The sequence below is a fragment of the Varroa destructor genome, unplaced genomic scaffold (genome assembly GCF_002443255.2).
Source record: "Varroa destructor unplaced genomic scaffold, Vdes_3.0 BEIS01000002.1, whole genome shotgun sequence".
Taxonomy (NCBI): domain Eukaryota; kingdom Metazoa; phylum Arthropoda; class Arachnida; order Mesostigmata; family Varroidae; genus Varroa; species Varroa destructor.
The window spans coordinates 44539007-44554491 of NW_019211455.1; positions in this window are offsets into that span (position 1 = coordinate 44539007).

Genomic DNA, 15485 nt, shown 5'->3' on the forward strand with positions numbered 1-15485 from the left:
GCGACTGTTTGATGTCGAGCAATACGCCACGGACTGTACGCCTAGCTGGACGCTACCGCTTCCACCGTCTATTTTTTCAAGGCGTCATCATCATCATCGTCATCAGGGTCGACCTATTTGCTCCATTTTCGCCCGAGATGTGTCGCTGCCGGCTGATTGTCGGGTCTCTTGACAATTGCAAGAACAAGCAAGGAAAGGAAAACATTGAAACTTTAAGCCGAGTTGCGGAAACGAACGTTTTGCTTGCCCCGGATGATTACTATCATAAGGAACAGTAAACGCTACGAACTCCGTGCCGCTCTGGCGCTACCGACATCAAATATTGTGGGTTCGTTTGGTTGTACTATGGGTTTGGGACCTTTTTCCAGGCAAGACTCGCAGACAGCTAAAGGCATGTAATGACGAGTGAAACAGGGTGAACGAAGGCTTTTTGACGATTGCATCTTATGTGTCTGTATAGAAAATGCCTCAGCCTGTAGACGGGGTGATGATCTATTAATAATCGGGTGAATTTTGAAGGAAATAAAATTATTCTGGATAGTTCAACTCAGATACCGAGGCGTAGCCTACGTCTGCGTCTAGTTACTTCTGACTATTGGAACAAATTCTGTACAGCGCTGTATGTACATAATTTTTCTATAATAGAACTTTATGTTTAGCATATTTTGCAGATATAAAAATATCAGCAAGACAAATGAGCGGCTTTACGTGACGGGACGTACACCCCATCAATGTTAAAACGACGCAGTTTCATGACGTAAATAAATGGCATCCCTAAAACTTTCGAGACCAAAAAAATGATAGTACAATTAACAACCAGTACATAACAGATAGCACATTAGCAATATATATATATATATATATTCATTCATATTTGCCGCTAAGAGAAGACGTAATGAACAATCGTCTCTATTTCACAGCTATCTATTTCATGAAATTGATTTCTATCCGACTGAGCTCTGCTTTTTATCCAGTTTAGCTTATTTTTTTGTCGAAGTGCCAAAATGCCGATTTCTGACACACAAATAACCTCTGCCACAGATTAAGCTAGCCACACAGGCTATCGAGAAAACTCACGCACATTTCCCTACTTACGGGCATGAGGTGTTAAAACTACCGCCGAAATCACTGAAGAAGTGTCACCCCGTGACAAGAGTACGGCTACGCAGTAAACTAACTACATGCAGGAACAATAATAAATTTTCGTTGCTTTAGCTGAGGCTCATCTGTTGTTGCTTAGGCTACTGAACAAATGTGCGACGGAAAGCTATGACGGACGCCTTTTGTTCGCTCGATAGACAGCCGAACAGACAAAAGCTCAATTATCTTTTCAACGACTAAATCACTTCATCAGAAATTCGGAGGAAGCGGTGACGGACACGACAGTGACGACTGCTTCGTCATTGCTGACTTTGGACTTACTGAGTTCGACCCAAGAGGCTCGACCAAGGAACTCCGTTCCCTGGCTATGTTTGTGTCCTCATGTGTTCGTTACCTCAAATATGAAGGCGACTAAGCATTGTCAATAAACAAAAAAAAAAAAAAAAAAAAAGGGAATATCTGCGGCTAGCTGTAACAACATTCGACACGATGTCTGAAGAACTGAAACGATGAGTCCCTGGGAAACAAGCTTGGCAGATTGAAGTCATTCGCACAAGGCCCGCGTGACGTTCAGTAGCCGATGAAAGGTTCGCTCAGGTCAATGTTGCTCTGGAGCGCTAAACGGGTGCAGGTATTCGATAGTGGGTCGCTATCACGTAGTGTCCTACCCGGAGGATATCTAGTAACATTACAGTGCTAACTCTACTCAGCGATTTAGCCAAAGCTTCTTGTCATCAGACGAGATGGCTGTCGGGCATCTTTACATTTCGCAAATGCCATCCAAAGACACCGTTTGTGCTTGTTCACATTGCGTTCGCTGCTACCCACATTCAGACAGAAGAAAACTAAGTCGAAGATACATATGCCCGCATACTGGAACTAATCCTATGTATATAAACAACCACGTTTGTTGCGAGTCGGCACTGCAAAACCAACTCAGGACGTGTCTCCGTACAATGTCGAGACTCTATACAGGTCGACGAATCTCTTCACCCAGTGGCAGGTAGGCGGCTTCAGCAACCGCTAGTGTTGACCACTACGATTTTCGACGGCTACGAAACCTGTAATTCTGTCATCAACACATGGGTGATATTTTATTATTCTGTTTACTGGAGCATCTGCCGCACACGACAGGGTCACTTTTCAACATATCATTCCGCCTCAACGTCTGTTCTACACATGATATTACTAGCTCAGAGAGTCGAGCTCTTCCAATGCTCCCGAGACGATTCAGGTATCAACAAATACAGACACACACACATATATACACAGGGCATTTATCGTCGACGGCGGTAACTTCGTCTGTTTTGCGCAGACCACTGATAAGAACAACCTTATGCCTCCGCTCAAATTTTTGACATCCTAACAACACGTTAGCACGGAGCCGAGGTAGATGGACATCGCATATCGGCCGTCGAACATTTAAATGATGGTTATATTCTATTCGAAAGACTTCGTTTGGTTGGACAACGCACCGTTGTAGGTAAACGCTAGGCCTAACCGCACTGGTATTGGCAGCTCATGATGGGCTGACTACAAGCGACTATTGAAGCTGGTTTGCCCATTGTGCCGGCGAGCCCTTATTAACTACTTGTAGGAAAAAAGATCTGCGATCTGACGTGATGGGGACAGGGATACGTTAGTTGAATCGAATGTTGAGCCGGTAATTTAGCCAATTATGAAGAAAGCATCACTTAGTTATAAATCAGCTGGAGTGCAAGCAGGGAGTCAAATTGTTTTATAGCTATATATTACCAGATATGTATAAGACTGATAAACGCATTAAATTGCTTGAAGTTAATTTAGTACGTCCTGTTATGTCAACGTACGTGGTGGAATACTTTTAGTTGTTGATTTTTAATTAAAACAGGAACTTCAGATACGTGTTAACGCAAATATTTCGTTGAAATTTTCAATAAAACGTGGTAGTTAATAACATAGGTAAAGATGAACGCGGGTGTATACGACACGCCCTTTGTATTTTGAAACGTTTTATTAAAGTTAAAAAAACACAACTGTGTGTGCATAACAGTTACTGAGGATCGTTATGACCATTGATTGTGATTTTTCTTTCGGAATTGTCGCAAGTGAAATAACGGTCAGCTTGTGCTTAGCTAAATTTTAGCTCACCCATTACCACATCTTTAGCTCACACATTAGCTGTACATCCTAAATATATTTTTATTTATGCAATTTGTTTACCTCTAGCCCATACCTACTATAAAACATATTTTCTTCGCTTTTGAGAACCTATACAGTACATATATATATATATATATATATATATATATATATATATATATATACACATTCGTGCGTATAGCGTTTTAAGAAATAGCTTTTTTTAGGTAAAGGTTATACCTCGTATTACCGTCAAACCTGCAAGGTGCCATGGTGTTAGTATTAAGGTGACAACCTTATAGTTTTAGCTTCCCAAAGCAACTGCTAAACGTTAAATCTGCAACCATGAGTGACTGTTTCAACTTGAGTCAGAAGGCCTCTCTAGCTATCAAGATTACTCGGTCAATGTAACATCTGCACCTATAACCAGCAAACAAAATACTTTCAACTTGGGCACGCAATCTACTTAAGCTCAAGTATGATGCCCGGTCGGTTACGTCAGACTGAGAGCGGATCACTGCCTCATCCTGCATCGTTCCTTCCTGTCGTAAGACCCCCATCACGACGCGACAAAAAACGTTTGACGCGGTCGCCCTTGGCCGGATCAGTCGGCGAGCATCGCTGCTAAACAGTGGCCTGACCCATGTTTCGTGCACAGATAGAACACAAACATTAGGGGATGTGCACTGTTTCTATGATTCCCACTGCCTGCAATGCAGATCGCTCCCTGTCGCTCCAACCGTTTGCCCACATCTTCATACGTAGGTGACCGTGATGTTTGGTCATAAAGCCATTATTGTTGTTATGGCTGGAGGAGAAAACGCGAGCAGTAGATAGACGAGAATGAAAGGCTTCGAGGCCTGAGAAAGGCCAGGGAACCCGCCTGAGAGCGAGATCAACCTCAGCAAGATCCTTCTCTATCGCTCTAGGCTTATTCAGTTATTCGACTTTTTCTAGACTTTCCTCTCGTTCTCCAGCAATCACTCTGGGTTTTCATTTTACATGGGGATTGTCGCAGTCGCGTGCCATCATCCGCAGCGAGTGAGTTTAGCGAAAGAGCGGAAAAGTTTGAAAATAGTCGTTGGCTGTATTACCTGCCAGATTTCATGCGATAACTAATGAGCACACGGGTCGCATAAAACGCCAGTTGTGGTTGATGCCCGTTAATGATTTCATTGTACTATTTGGAGTTTGAGTGGTAGCTTAGCTGGTAATCGTTTACTGCTACGATAGCATTGGCTGTAAGAAAAGTTGAGGTAGTTGGATGCAACAGCATATGTTAAGCAGCACGCGAAGCTGCGGGTGAAGACATCCATTAAGACAACTAAGAGGGCATAAAACGCTATGCATCTACTAACTATCTTCACCTATCCAGCCATGTATATGAACATAAAAAAGTAAAAATCCCATGCAAAATAAACGTTATGTGTTTCGCTTGTCTGATTTAGTCGTCCATTACTATACGCGCTTATACCAATTTTTTTATAGCTTATCGTCCAAGAAAATAAGTGCGCTAATTTTAATATTGGTATCCGATTTAAACGCGGTACTCTCAGGACCGCAATAGTTTCACTCTATATACCTTACTGTACCCGAAATAAGCAGTCGCCAGTGGCTAGACTGGCAGCATGAATCAGCCGACGCCAGCTGACAATGAGGGACATTGTAGATTTTCGGCTTTGGAAAGATCACCCGGGCGTCCTTTTGCCGCGACGCTTATGAACGGCGCTATTCATTATTAGAACGAATAGGAGCTTTTCGGTGATTGGGTAATGATTCTCTGAAGTCACATAGAGAACCAGTGGAACCGGAGGCGTGGTTCACTTATGAACACGAACAAGGTCTCTTTGACCGTTCCGTCGTCGTTGACGGGACACGGTATAATGTTTGTTTGGGATATCTGCTTTTGTCTCTGGTGTTGGAACTGCAACTCAGACCACTATACGCATTTACTGCTCATTGGCACTACTACCATTTAAAATATTGTACCTTGACATTTTGTCTAAGGGTTCTGATTTAAGATAAATTTTATCATCTAGGATTACGTGAACCGTTTTTGACGCGCCTTTGAAGATATTTTCACTAACGTAAATGAGTCACTCTGTTATCTACCGCATTTATGGTTACCTTTGTTATTCCTGTTATAAATGCCATATGAAGGAAAAGAGATTTGCTGTCCAAGATGGCGCTGGTAACCACGACAATTTGGCGTTGATTTTTGATTGATTGTATATACCTGGGTAGCTTTTTTATCACATTTGACCGCTTAAGTCGAGTAAATAATTTCTTAAGGTTTGCATAGAACTCTTAATGTTTTCGAATGATACTAGGCTTAATTAAGGCTGAGCGGCTTCGCGTGTCTGATCTTAATCTAAACTTGGGTTAGGTTACGCTACATGTGTTAAATAATGTTTTCATTTCTACGGACGGTACTTTTTAAGCATTGCTTTGAACAGTTAGCTTCTAGCACAAAACAAAATATGTCTACGCCCGAATTTGAATCCAGGCGATCACGTATCGCTGAACTACATATATATTACTGTATTACTAACAGGCAAACAAATGGATTATAGTTGCAGTAAGCTGCATAGGAACTTCGCCCAGGATAGATGCTAAAATTACACACCGTACAAGAAAATCGCGTTACCAATAGTTATTACAACCATTTATCTTATAGTTTACAGGCCTCAACTTACCATGTACTTCTAGTGTAGTTACGCAACGCTCCAATAGGTACGGCGATCGCTTTGCTCAGATCTTCCAGGCTGGCGGCTTATTGCAGGATCTCAGAGGTATAGAGAGCTCTCTGTTGCAGTGACCTTGGGCTACAAACAGTTCTCCTCTACCCCCTGTTTCTCCTTGTCTCTCTGTAGTTTAGATAACGTATGCCCTTTCTAGCTGTCCTTTAGTGCTGATCATGGCGCTGCTCTAGTGCCTGACTCTTTGTCTGGGCACCGTTTCCTCTTAAAGATGGCAATAGTACCAGTAGCTCAAGCGGGAGCAACAGCTGTGGTAGCAGCTATGAGCAGATGTACCTGTGCATTATTTACGTTTGCCGTCTTTGCCTCTTTCTTGCCATGCCTTTGAGTGGGTTGGTCGTTTGCCTTTTTTTGTCTTTTGACAAACAGAATAGATTTAGTTAGGCGAACTGGAACAGAGTCCGAGACGGTAAAAAGTAAGTTTTACAACGGGTACACAGGCACACGCAGTCGTAAAAATGGATACAGAAACAGCCGATGATTGGATACGCGCATTGACGTATAGAGATGTGTTGTGAGGTCCTGATATGCGAGGCTTCTAAAGTGTTCCTCTGGAGACTTCTTACCAAGGGCCTCCGAAGTCCTCAAACGAAGCACCTAAATTAGGCTTTGCTTTTATAAAAAGAAAACATCGAAAGATAGCACCTGTGTTAGGGAACGGCGATGCCAAAGCGATAATGAGGAACCGGGAACCGATCGTATTCTAGAGCTCAGCTCCGGAGCTACCTTGTTGTAAGGTTCTCCTAGCATAGTAACCGAGGTGTCAAGGTCTAGCGGTGTTAGACGCCGTTAACTTAGCTGGACACGAGAGCACTTACTGGCATGCGCTTTGCAACCATATCTGCTATCTTCTAGACACTTCATTAGTATACTGCATCAGTCGTACAGGATCTTTCCGGGCTATGCGATTAGGACGTAGTGCAAGCATACGAGCTTGTGCTCGGCGATGAATATTCGTTGCAGTTCTTTAGCTTTTGCAGTTGATTATCGTGAGGGAAGCCCTGAAGAAATGGGATCTTCGTATGGCTGACTTTATTGGGATGTTCATGATAGGCAATTACGGATGTTTCGGTGGCCGCTCTTAGAATTCCTCTTCTTAAAACCAACTCGCAAACACTTATGGACTAAGTTAATGAGCATACGTTCTTGGATGCCGTACGTGCTGTGGTTTTCATAGCGGAATCGGGCCAATGTGTGCTACCAGACTTTCGTAGTGGTAGGTAGGACAGCTTGATGGATATGCGTGCTTGCCATGAGTCCTCAGCTGCTATTCGATGAATACGTGTATCGTCTTGGCCAGCAATAGCAAAGACATCATTGCTGTTAAGGATAATAAAAATTCAATAAAGCAAAACTGTGTGAGAACAATCGAATTTCGACGACCGAAAAAAAATAGTCCTGGACTGTCCGGTGGGTGCGGCCTGAATTTCGCACGAAAGAAGATCGAGAATCACATAGAATCCCTTTTCAACTGGCTGATTTTTTATGCCTATTGAGTTAGTAGAGCGGATAGTCAGATCTTTGTGCTTTAGCCAGAGAAAGGGCGTTCATTGTTATCCATAATACACAGGTGGAGTTTGCTTGTCGAGTAGTTTTAGGGAATTCTGAGAAGCTGATTTGAGCTATGAGCGAGCTGCTATGCTTGATTTGAATTGTTCCCAATAAGATCGATAGGCGAGTTAGATACATAATAGATGCAGAATTATAGAGTTGAGTGAGTACTGGCGGTCTTTATTTTTTACCCAAAAAAAAGAAAAAAACATAAAAAAAAAAGGAAACTTCTTATGAAAATAGCCATCTAAAGAACTATAACATTGTATTATTTATAAATATACAAATGATATTATAAAAACGCTGTATGATTAAATCTGCTAGAGATTTGCGATGTAAAATCTACTAGTAACGATACGAATTTTCCGGCGTTCCAGCACACATATATCTTAGTTAACAATGTTATCACATGCTGCATATCATCAATTCCTCAAGGGGCAGTACTAAACAAGATCGGTATGTATTTGCTCTTTTGAGACTTTTCTTAACGCATATTTCATCGTTGGCCAACTTGTTCGTAAGTGCTTAACGTCAATCTATCTTTGCCTAACGTCACGCCCGCCGATGCTCCGATTAAGCAGGAATCACAGCTGTAGCAGGAGCAGAGAGTTCTCTCGCTTTTTCCTTTTCGTTTTTCTGTCCTTAAAAGCCTAACACCGGATCGCTAGTTGGATCTTCGTCCACTCGGACCCTTTGGACGATCTGGACGGGCGCGCGATCTTGAATAAGACGATTCGAGTGAATTTAGACGTCAACCTGATCGGACGAACGGAAGACGTCGTGAACGGTGCACCCATGCAAACTATCCTTTTATATACGTATATAGTATAGTCAATCGCTTCCCATGGGAAGAAACTTAAGGCAAGCACGACAGTAGCCTGATAGGCCGAAGCTCCGTTCAGCCACTCGGTATCGTACTATCATCGGTGCCGATGCTTGAACAGCGTTTCTGCCGAAGGTGGAGTTGAAGGGAGATCTAGGAAAGCACCCAGACCTCCCTCCCCGGGCCTCGATGTCTCATGCGTTAAACTACAGGGGCGAAACGAGACGGAAAAAGCGAGAAAGAAAAATAACAGAAAGGCGATAGAAAACTCTACGTAAAATGCTGTTGGTAGTCTTTTTGCTGCAGTCGCAGGCCAAGGGAAAATTGAGACCGGGAAATGCAGAGCGACCTTTAGGTGTCTATTCTTAAAAAGGGGCAGCAAAAGGGAGTTTCGACCGCTGCCTTGTAGCAGAAAAAAAAAACCGGGAGACGAACTATACCCAGTTTATGGGTATAGTTGCTGGGCAGAGTAGTAACGAAGATGGACGAGATGAATAGAAAATGCGAAAAGGGCAAAGAGAGAAAGGACGCAAACGCGTGAATGCATAGGAGAGCAGAATATAGCATGGTAGGAAATAGCAGGCGATCGACAGCGCGTATGGGTACAAAGCGGACGCCGCAGACACATAATACTATCTACGTGTACATATGTACGTGTGTGTGTTCGAGAAGTTCGATGGGAAATAGACACTTGGCTAGTAGACGCTTCGATGCACAACAAAGAGTAAAAGGAGCGGAAGGCGGAGATGGTAGTAAGGGGCATGTCTAAAATAGGGACGAAAAGGGCACGCGAATGGATATTTCCCGACCGTTTGGCTGCGAACCGCAGGCAGACGCCCGCATCTGCTTCTGGGGGACGCAGCGTTTTAACGCTTGTAATGTGCGGGTTTAGGCATTTGCAAGCTTCGACTCTGGGCCGAGGCTGTCGAAAGAACGAGCCGAAAAAATCGAACGAACGAATCGATCGTTGCCTTGTTCGACCGTCAGCGCGTGAAACTCGTGGTTGGGGCCCAAATGGACCATTACCTCTAAGCCAAGCACATGCAATGTGCAGTATGCGGCGTGCACGTACAGTCTAGTACAAGCTATACGAGAGGCGTCCACAACGAGGCCGCCGCAGCCACCTTCTGCGATCCGCAGTGGCCAAAGACACAAAATACATGGACGTGTATGAAATGCGCATGAAGGTCCACGTTTCGTTTTCGTCCTTGACGTGGGCTTAATAATGCTAAATAGAAAAAATTAGAAAGAATTATAAACAATTATTTAAAAAATGATGCGTATCCGCCCGCGTTAGGCAAGAACGATTTATGTGGAAATTACGTGATACAGGGTTAGATATTGTCGACACTATCTATTATTCGATCGGTTTCGAGTAGCCATCAGAACTATATATCTTGCTGAACATAGTGGTAAACAAACAGTCAGCGCGTGACCGCGACTTTAGGGCCTTGATGTGCAATGATGAAGTGCAACATAGAGAATGAGTATTGGTGTCCTATGCAGCGAAAAAAGGTAACATCAGATTCTCGATTGCTCGAGTATAACCTTTCGATTATACTAGAGAAAATATATCTACTACTCTACCCGAAGTGATAGCAGCATCCAAAGACAAAACACGTACGCGCTGTTTTTAAAGTTCAAGAAATCTACTTAACATTAAAGGATATGTCTGCCCGAAGGCGTAGGCAGGTCTGTTTACCATTCTATTATACAGCAAGAGCTTCCAGTGTTATAGGAGCTGCTCACCTCGTTTTTATGTTGTTCTTCAATCAGCTAGGGGTGAATGTCCTGTCCTCAAAAACCATTTTTTATACATGTTTAAGCTAGAGATTGTTTGCGGCCTGTTTTTTTTATATTTTCTTAAAGAATCCCTTGTAAATGCTCGAACAACTAAATATGTATTGGCTTTGACTGGTCAACAACTGATTTAATGTATTTAACATACAACGATTCAAGCATACATCCTACAGACTTTTCTGCAACGTTTTCATAACACATTTCACTCTGTCTTTCTGTTCGTCTCTTTTTTATAGTACACTTGCGCAAGGACCCTTGATGTACCTCTTCAGTAAAACCCGTTCAAGAATCAGGCCTCAATACCATTTCCAAAAACACTAATTGTAATCCCCATGGATATACGTCACTACGCTTCATCCTTTTCAATCTGTTTTGTCTTGGCGTCGCTTTCCTTTGGTTCGGCAGCGCCCATCCTCACTGCCCCAATCAAGCAATCATTTCTTTGAAGACGCGCGCCAAGGAACTTCAGCGAGCTAGCTTTATTCCTGCGGGAAAGCCAACTCTGTCATTCATCATAATAGTGGGGGAACGACCGTCCATCCGTTTGGTTTCTCCTCCGCTGCAGTCCATAGCAATAGCCGTACTGTTAGTTATGGCGAAGGTAGTCTCAGCAATGGGGCGACCCGCAAGGGCTTGCCAGGCGCTCTTCTGTCCCTGGCCCTGTTGGACCTCTTAGAACTAGTCCGACAGACCATTCACTGCTCATCTACCAACCAGCGAGTTCTGAGCCGCTCACAATGATGATAGGAACATTGAAGCCAAGACTGACAACCAGTTGGCTGCCCGTTGATGTTCATTTATTCGCCAGCGAATCCTTTATTACGCAATTCTCCTTGGTTTGATTTGAATTGCTTGGGGTCTTCGACCCCGATTTTTTCCTAGAAACGGAAATCGCGTTGCGTCATATATCCCTATCTTTTTGGTCTGGACCTCGGTAGTCCCGAGTCCGACGCAGCGTACACGTCTCCTATGGGGACGCCCAGGAAAGCCCTGCCGTCACTCCTTCCGGTCGGAACGTTTCATCTATGCGAGACCCTGTGGGTTTCAAGCTATCTTGTGTCATCCTTCCTTGGGTGGCAGGATGCCACAGTGAGTGGTGTGCGCTTTGAAGGGGTGAAAAGATCCTTTTCAGGAAGAGCCCCCAGTCATGCTGAGCTTATCCTCTTATATAATGTATCTCGTGGCAACTTTTAGTGCTGCATCGATAGCAGCCCTTGCACGAGAGCAAATACAGGCCGGCAGACCATACGCTTATAGGATTCGTTGCATCTAAGAAGATATGCGCACGTTATAAAATCTTAATTACAATTTACGGATTAGTGGAAAAAGAATGGCACTAGAATATTAAGCAAACATGAACCTTTATATTACAGAATATCTTTGTACTTTTTCCGTCAAATGGGTGGAATTTGAAGAGTCAAAGATTGCGTAAAGGATCATGCATCACACGTGAAATAATCTGCTCGTTACACCACGCGTCACTGCACTTCCGACCTTGACATATATATATGTACTCTTTGAACACTTATAATAAAGATCTGGTTTTTGCCTCTTTAGGTTTGTCTTTCAGATTTCGTCGATGTTTTTACAACTCGGAATGATAACGGCTATAGAAAGCTAAGCGATCAGAAGGACAGAAGAGAAATATCCATGCAGGGCATGGAAAAATAGTCAGGGTGTCGCATGGTAGGCACTGTTCATTTTCTCGTCAAAATCTCATTTACGATGATAATGTACCAGACAACGTATTTTCTAGCTAGTCGACAAGACAAACTTATGCTGTTATTGCTTGTCCTACCTCGAGACATAGGTCAAATAGGCCTTACTGCTTCCCGGCTTATGCCATTATAGAAAACGACGCTGGAAAAGCTTAGGCTCGTTACCTCGTTATACTCATTTCATGAGCTTGCCGTTACACCTTCAAGCTTTTGAAGGCCTACGTAGAAAAATGTGAGCTCAAACAGTTCTATTTGCCGTACGTATCGGTTTAACTATGCCAACGCGTAACACCGATACCGGCTAAAGACGACCCAAGACGGCTTTGCTTCTGTTGTACTGTAGTGACTGAAGGGTTACCCCTTCGGGATTCCCGGTGTCGGCAGACTAAAATTTGAAGAACCATAAGGAAACGACAATAAGTACTCACAAGGAGCTCTGTCTGAAATGCAAGTCTTCTGTATGCCGTAGGCCAGTGCAATGACGTCAGCATTGCCTTTTGCTTTACGGTCTTCCCTGTTCCGTTACGTTCGCCCATGCAAATGCCCTTGCTGGCAATAAAAGCCAGCTGTCTCGATGCTACGCGCTGAGGCCAAGGTTACAGGAAGGCTAATATGGTTGCTATTGCAGATATGCATTGGAGGCATGCCACCTTGGCAAAACACAGCGAAGACCTGCACATTTCTTTGTACATTTGCCCATTGTGCGGAGCATCAGCAATGAAAGGGGAACTGTCACAGAGTTTATGGCCTGCCGCACAATTGAAGGCTTTGCTCACTGTACCTTTGGCCTATCGTTGTGGCGCGCTCACGTCGGCGAACTTGCCGTTGACTATGTATGCCCGTAAAATAATACACGCAAAAACGTTTTCGCGTGGGTATGGTCTTTGCACGCTTACTGCTGTCCACACTTAAAGGTAGACAATCAAGTGTCCGCATTTCCACGCTTCCACAAAGCATTAATAAACGCACGAAAATTAAATAAAGCACATAATACTCGACAGAAAGTATATATATATATATATATATACTACTCCTGAGGTATTTTTCTTTCGTTACACAAATATTTCCCATACGAGTTGAACGGGAAGTCCTTTTAAGCTGATATAGATTTTTTGTTTTACTTCGTGGCTAATATGCTTAGAACGCTGCTTACATATTTCGGCTATCTCGAATAACACTCTGTTTTAAGTTAAAAAAGGTAACTAAAAGAGCGCGCAAATCTAAGCAAGATAAAAGTAAATAGCTTTTTTCATATTGTATGTCGAAGTGCATCGTTCATAAGGCCTTTAATAGATATATCTTAAATTTCGAAACTAGAAATATCTAGCTTTTTACAGGTTCTTTATACTGCCTGTTTTCTCAGTCGTGGTGGGCATGTTATGCTGCAAGCCTCTATTTTGAATCAATCTTGGAAAGTGTTCTTCATAACAATATCCAGAACTTTCCATCACTTCTGAGACATCCGCCTAGCGTTGTTTAGTACGTCCGTGTACAAATCCATCTGCTTTAAGCTGTTCTACACATTATTTCTCCTCGTAGCCGTTCAGTCAAAGGATGTCTCATACTCACCCGATGGTTCGAGACATACATGTCGGTTTCTGTGTCTGCATTCATTGAGTCCAAGCTCTGAGATACGTTTTTAGGTCTGCAGGCGTTCTGTCTGATACGTACCATCGCAACGATGACAAAGCAGGCTGCAGCTGCTTCTTAATATAAACACAGATTGAATGAGGTCGCGGTTACAATTCTTCACTTATTTCCGCCCTCATCTTGCCGTCGTAGTCCAGCAGGTCATAAGAACAAATGAAGAGCAGCGTGTCGCTTCGCGAACGATTTTCAGTACAGTGGATAGCAAGCCCCAAAGCGCAAGGGCTAGTTCCATAACGTTTCCTTTATAATCGTTGCCTACCATGTCTTCTTTTCAACTCTTGGTATCGAATCGGCATAACGTCTTACCAATCGTGTACTATTACGAGCTTTTAAGCTCGAAGATCTGGGCTTCAGCTGACTAACTAAGATGCTAGATAACGCCGTGAATCAATGTAGCCTCAAAACGTAGCTCTCTGGAGCCCAATTTGCGTGTTGGACTAAACTTTTTCGACTTGTAGATAGCTGCCAAGGCGTCCCGGCCAAATCGTGCTTTAGTATAGCGTTTGTACGAAAGGCCTTTCTGACCACAAGGCCTGACTGTGCCACGAACAGCAGCAGGTTTGCGCATTATCTTTCAACATTTCTAGATACCACTACTGTTATGCATGGTTTCTACTCTGCATATAGGACAGGTAGACAAACACGTTACGCACGAAGTAAAAACCCGCTGACGTGGCGTTTTTATTGTGACTCTATTGCTTGGCGATTAACGGAATCCTTCGACAATATACAATAGTTTTTCCTTAAAATTTGTATCCATTTTTCTAAAGATCTTTGCTGGCCGACCAAATCAATGCCTGCCTCTCTGTTACACATTTGTATTACATAACATGTAAATTTTAGAATCCGAACATATTTATATAGTTCAATATTTAGTTAACTGTTAATAAAATAGACTATGTAGTCTGCACGATCATACGATCAGTTTGATGGGTTCGTTCATCTGTTTCTTTAGTTCGAGTTGTCGACAAGTGGTATTGAAATAAAAACGAGTATAAATATATGATCTAGATGGTGTTTAGTAAACGTATTTATAAACGATGTATACATTATGAGAAATTCGCAGATCGCGAACGAATACGATCGATACGAAGGACATACTTTATCTCCTAGCTTATAATATCTCCCCTAATAATTCAAACAGAATTGCGGAACTCTGTTCCACCTCTGAAGTTGAGGAGCTTCTCTGCAACACGGCGATTTTTTGAGTACTGCCGTTGGGGAACCTATCAGGTAACTTCACGATGAAGACATTCAACGAAGTGAATCTACGTCCGGGTGTAAACCCGGACTAACCATGTATTCCTCAAGTTTAGCAAGGAAACATGTCACCCATCACGCCGTTACGCGAATAGTTTACCATCTGTTTGTCTATCGTCGAACTACTTCTCATGAATGATACATCAATTAGATATATTTACATGAAAGCACTTAAATTCAATATATTGCCTATAGACATAGAACACGAGCAAATTAAATCATTGAAATAGATATATAGCTTATCCTAAAGATGCTAACCTTTTTCTCAGTCTATTTGGATAAGGCTTGGGATGCGACTACGTACGTATGCCACTTACTGGTATAGGGGCAAGTGATTTAGTTGTTTTTTTCTCCATCTATTGCCTGGATTAGGTCTTGCGCACAGTCTCTGCTGCCACTGCTGTGGTATGAATCAAACGAGACATACCTCACTTTGGGCAAACTTCTATCTTTGTTGTTCGGTGACAACTCCGATGACTAAAACAGCAATTCCCTATAACCTTCCAAAAGTCCAGTTACTTCCAGGTGCAAAAGCAACGTAGCGGAGCATGTCAGAATGGGCTGGCCTTGTATTTTACGTCTTTGTTAGGCCTCTACTAAACACAAGGCGTGTTCCAAATTTATTATCGACTATTTGGTGCCTGAAGAAAAATCTTCGCTGTCACATGGCCGGCTGGCGTTCCCTTTTGCCAACTATTTTCG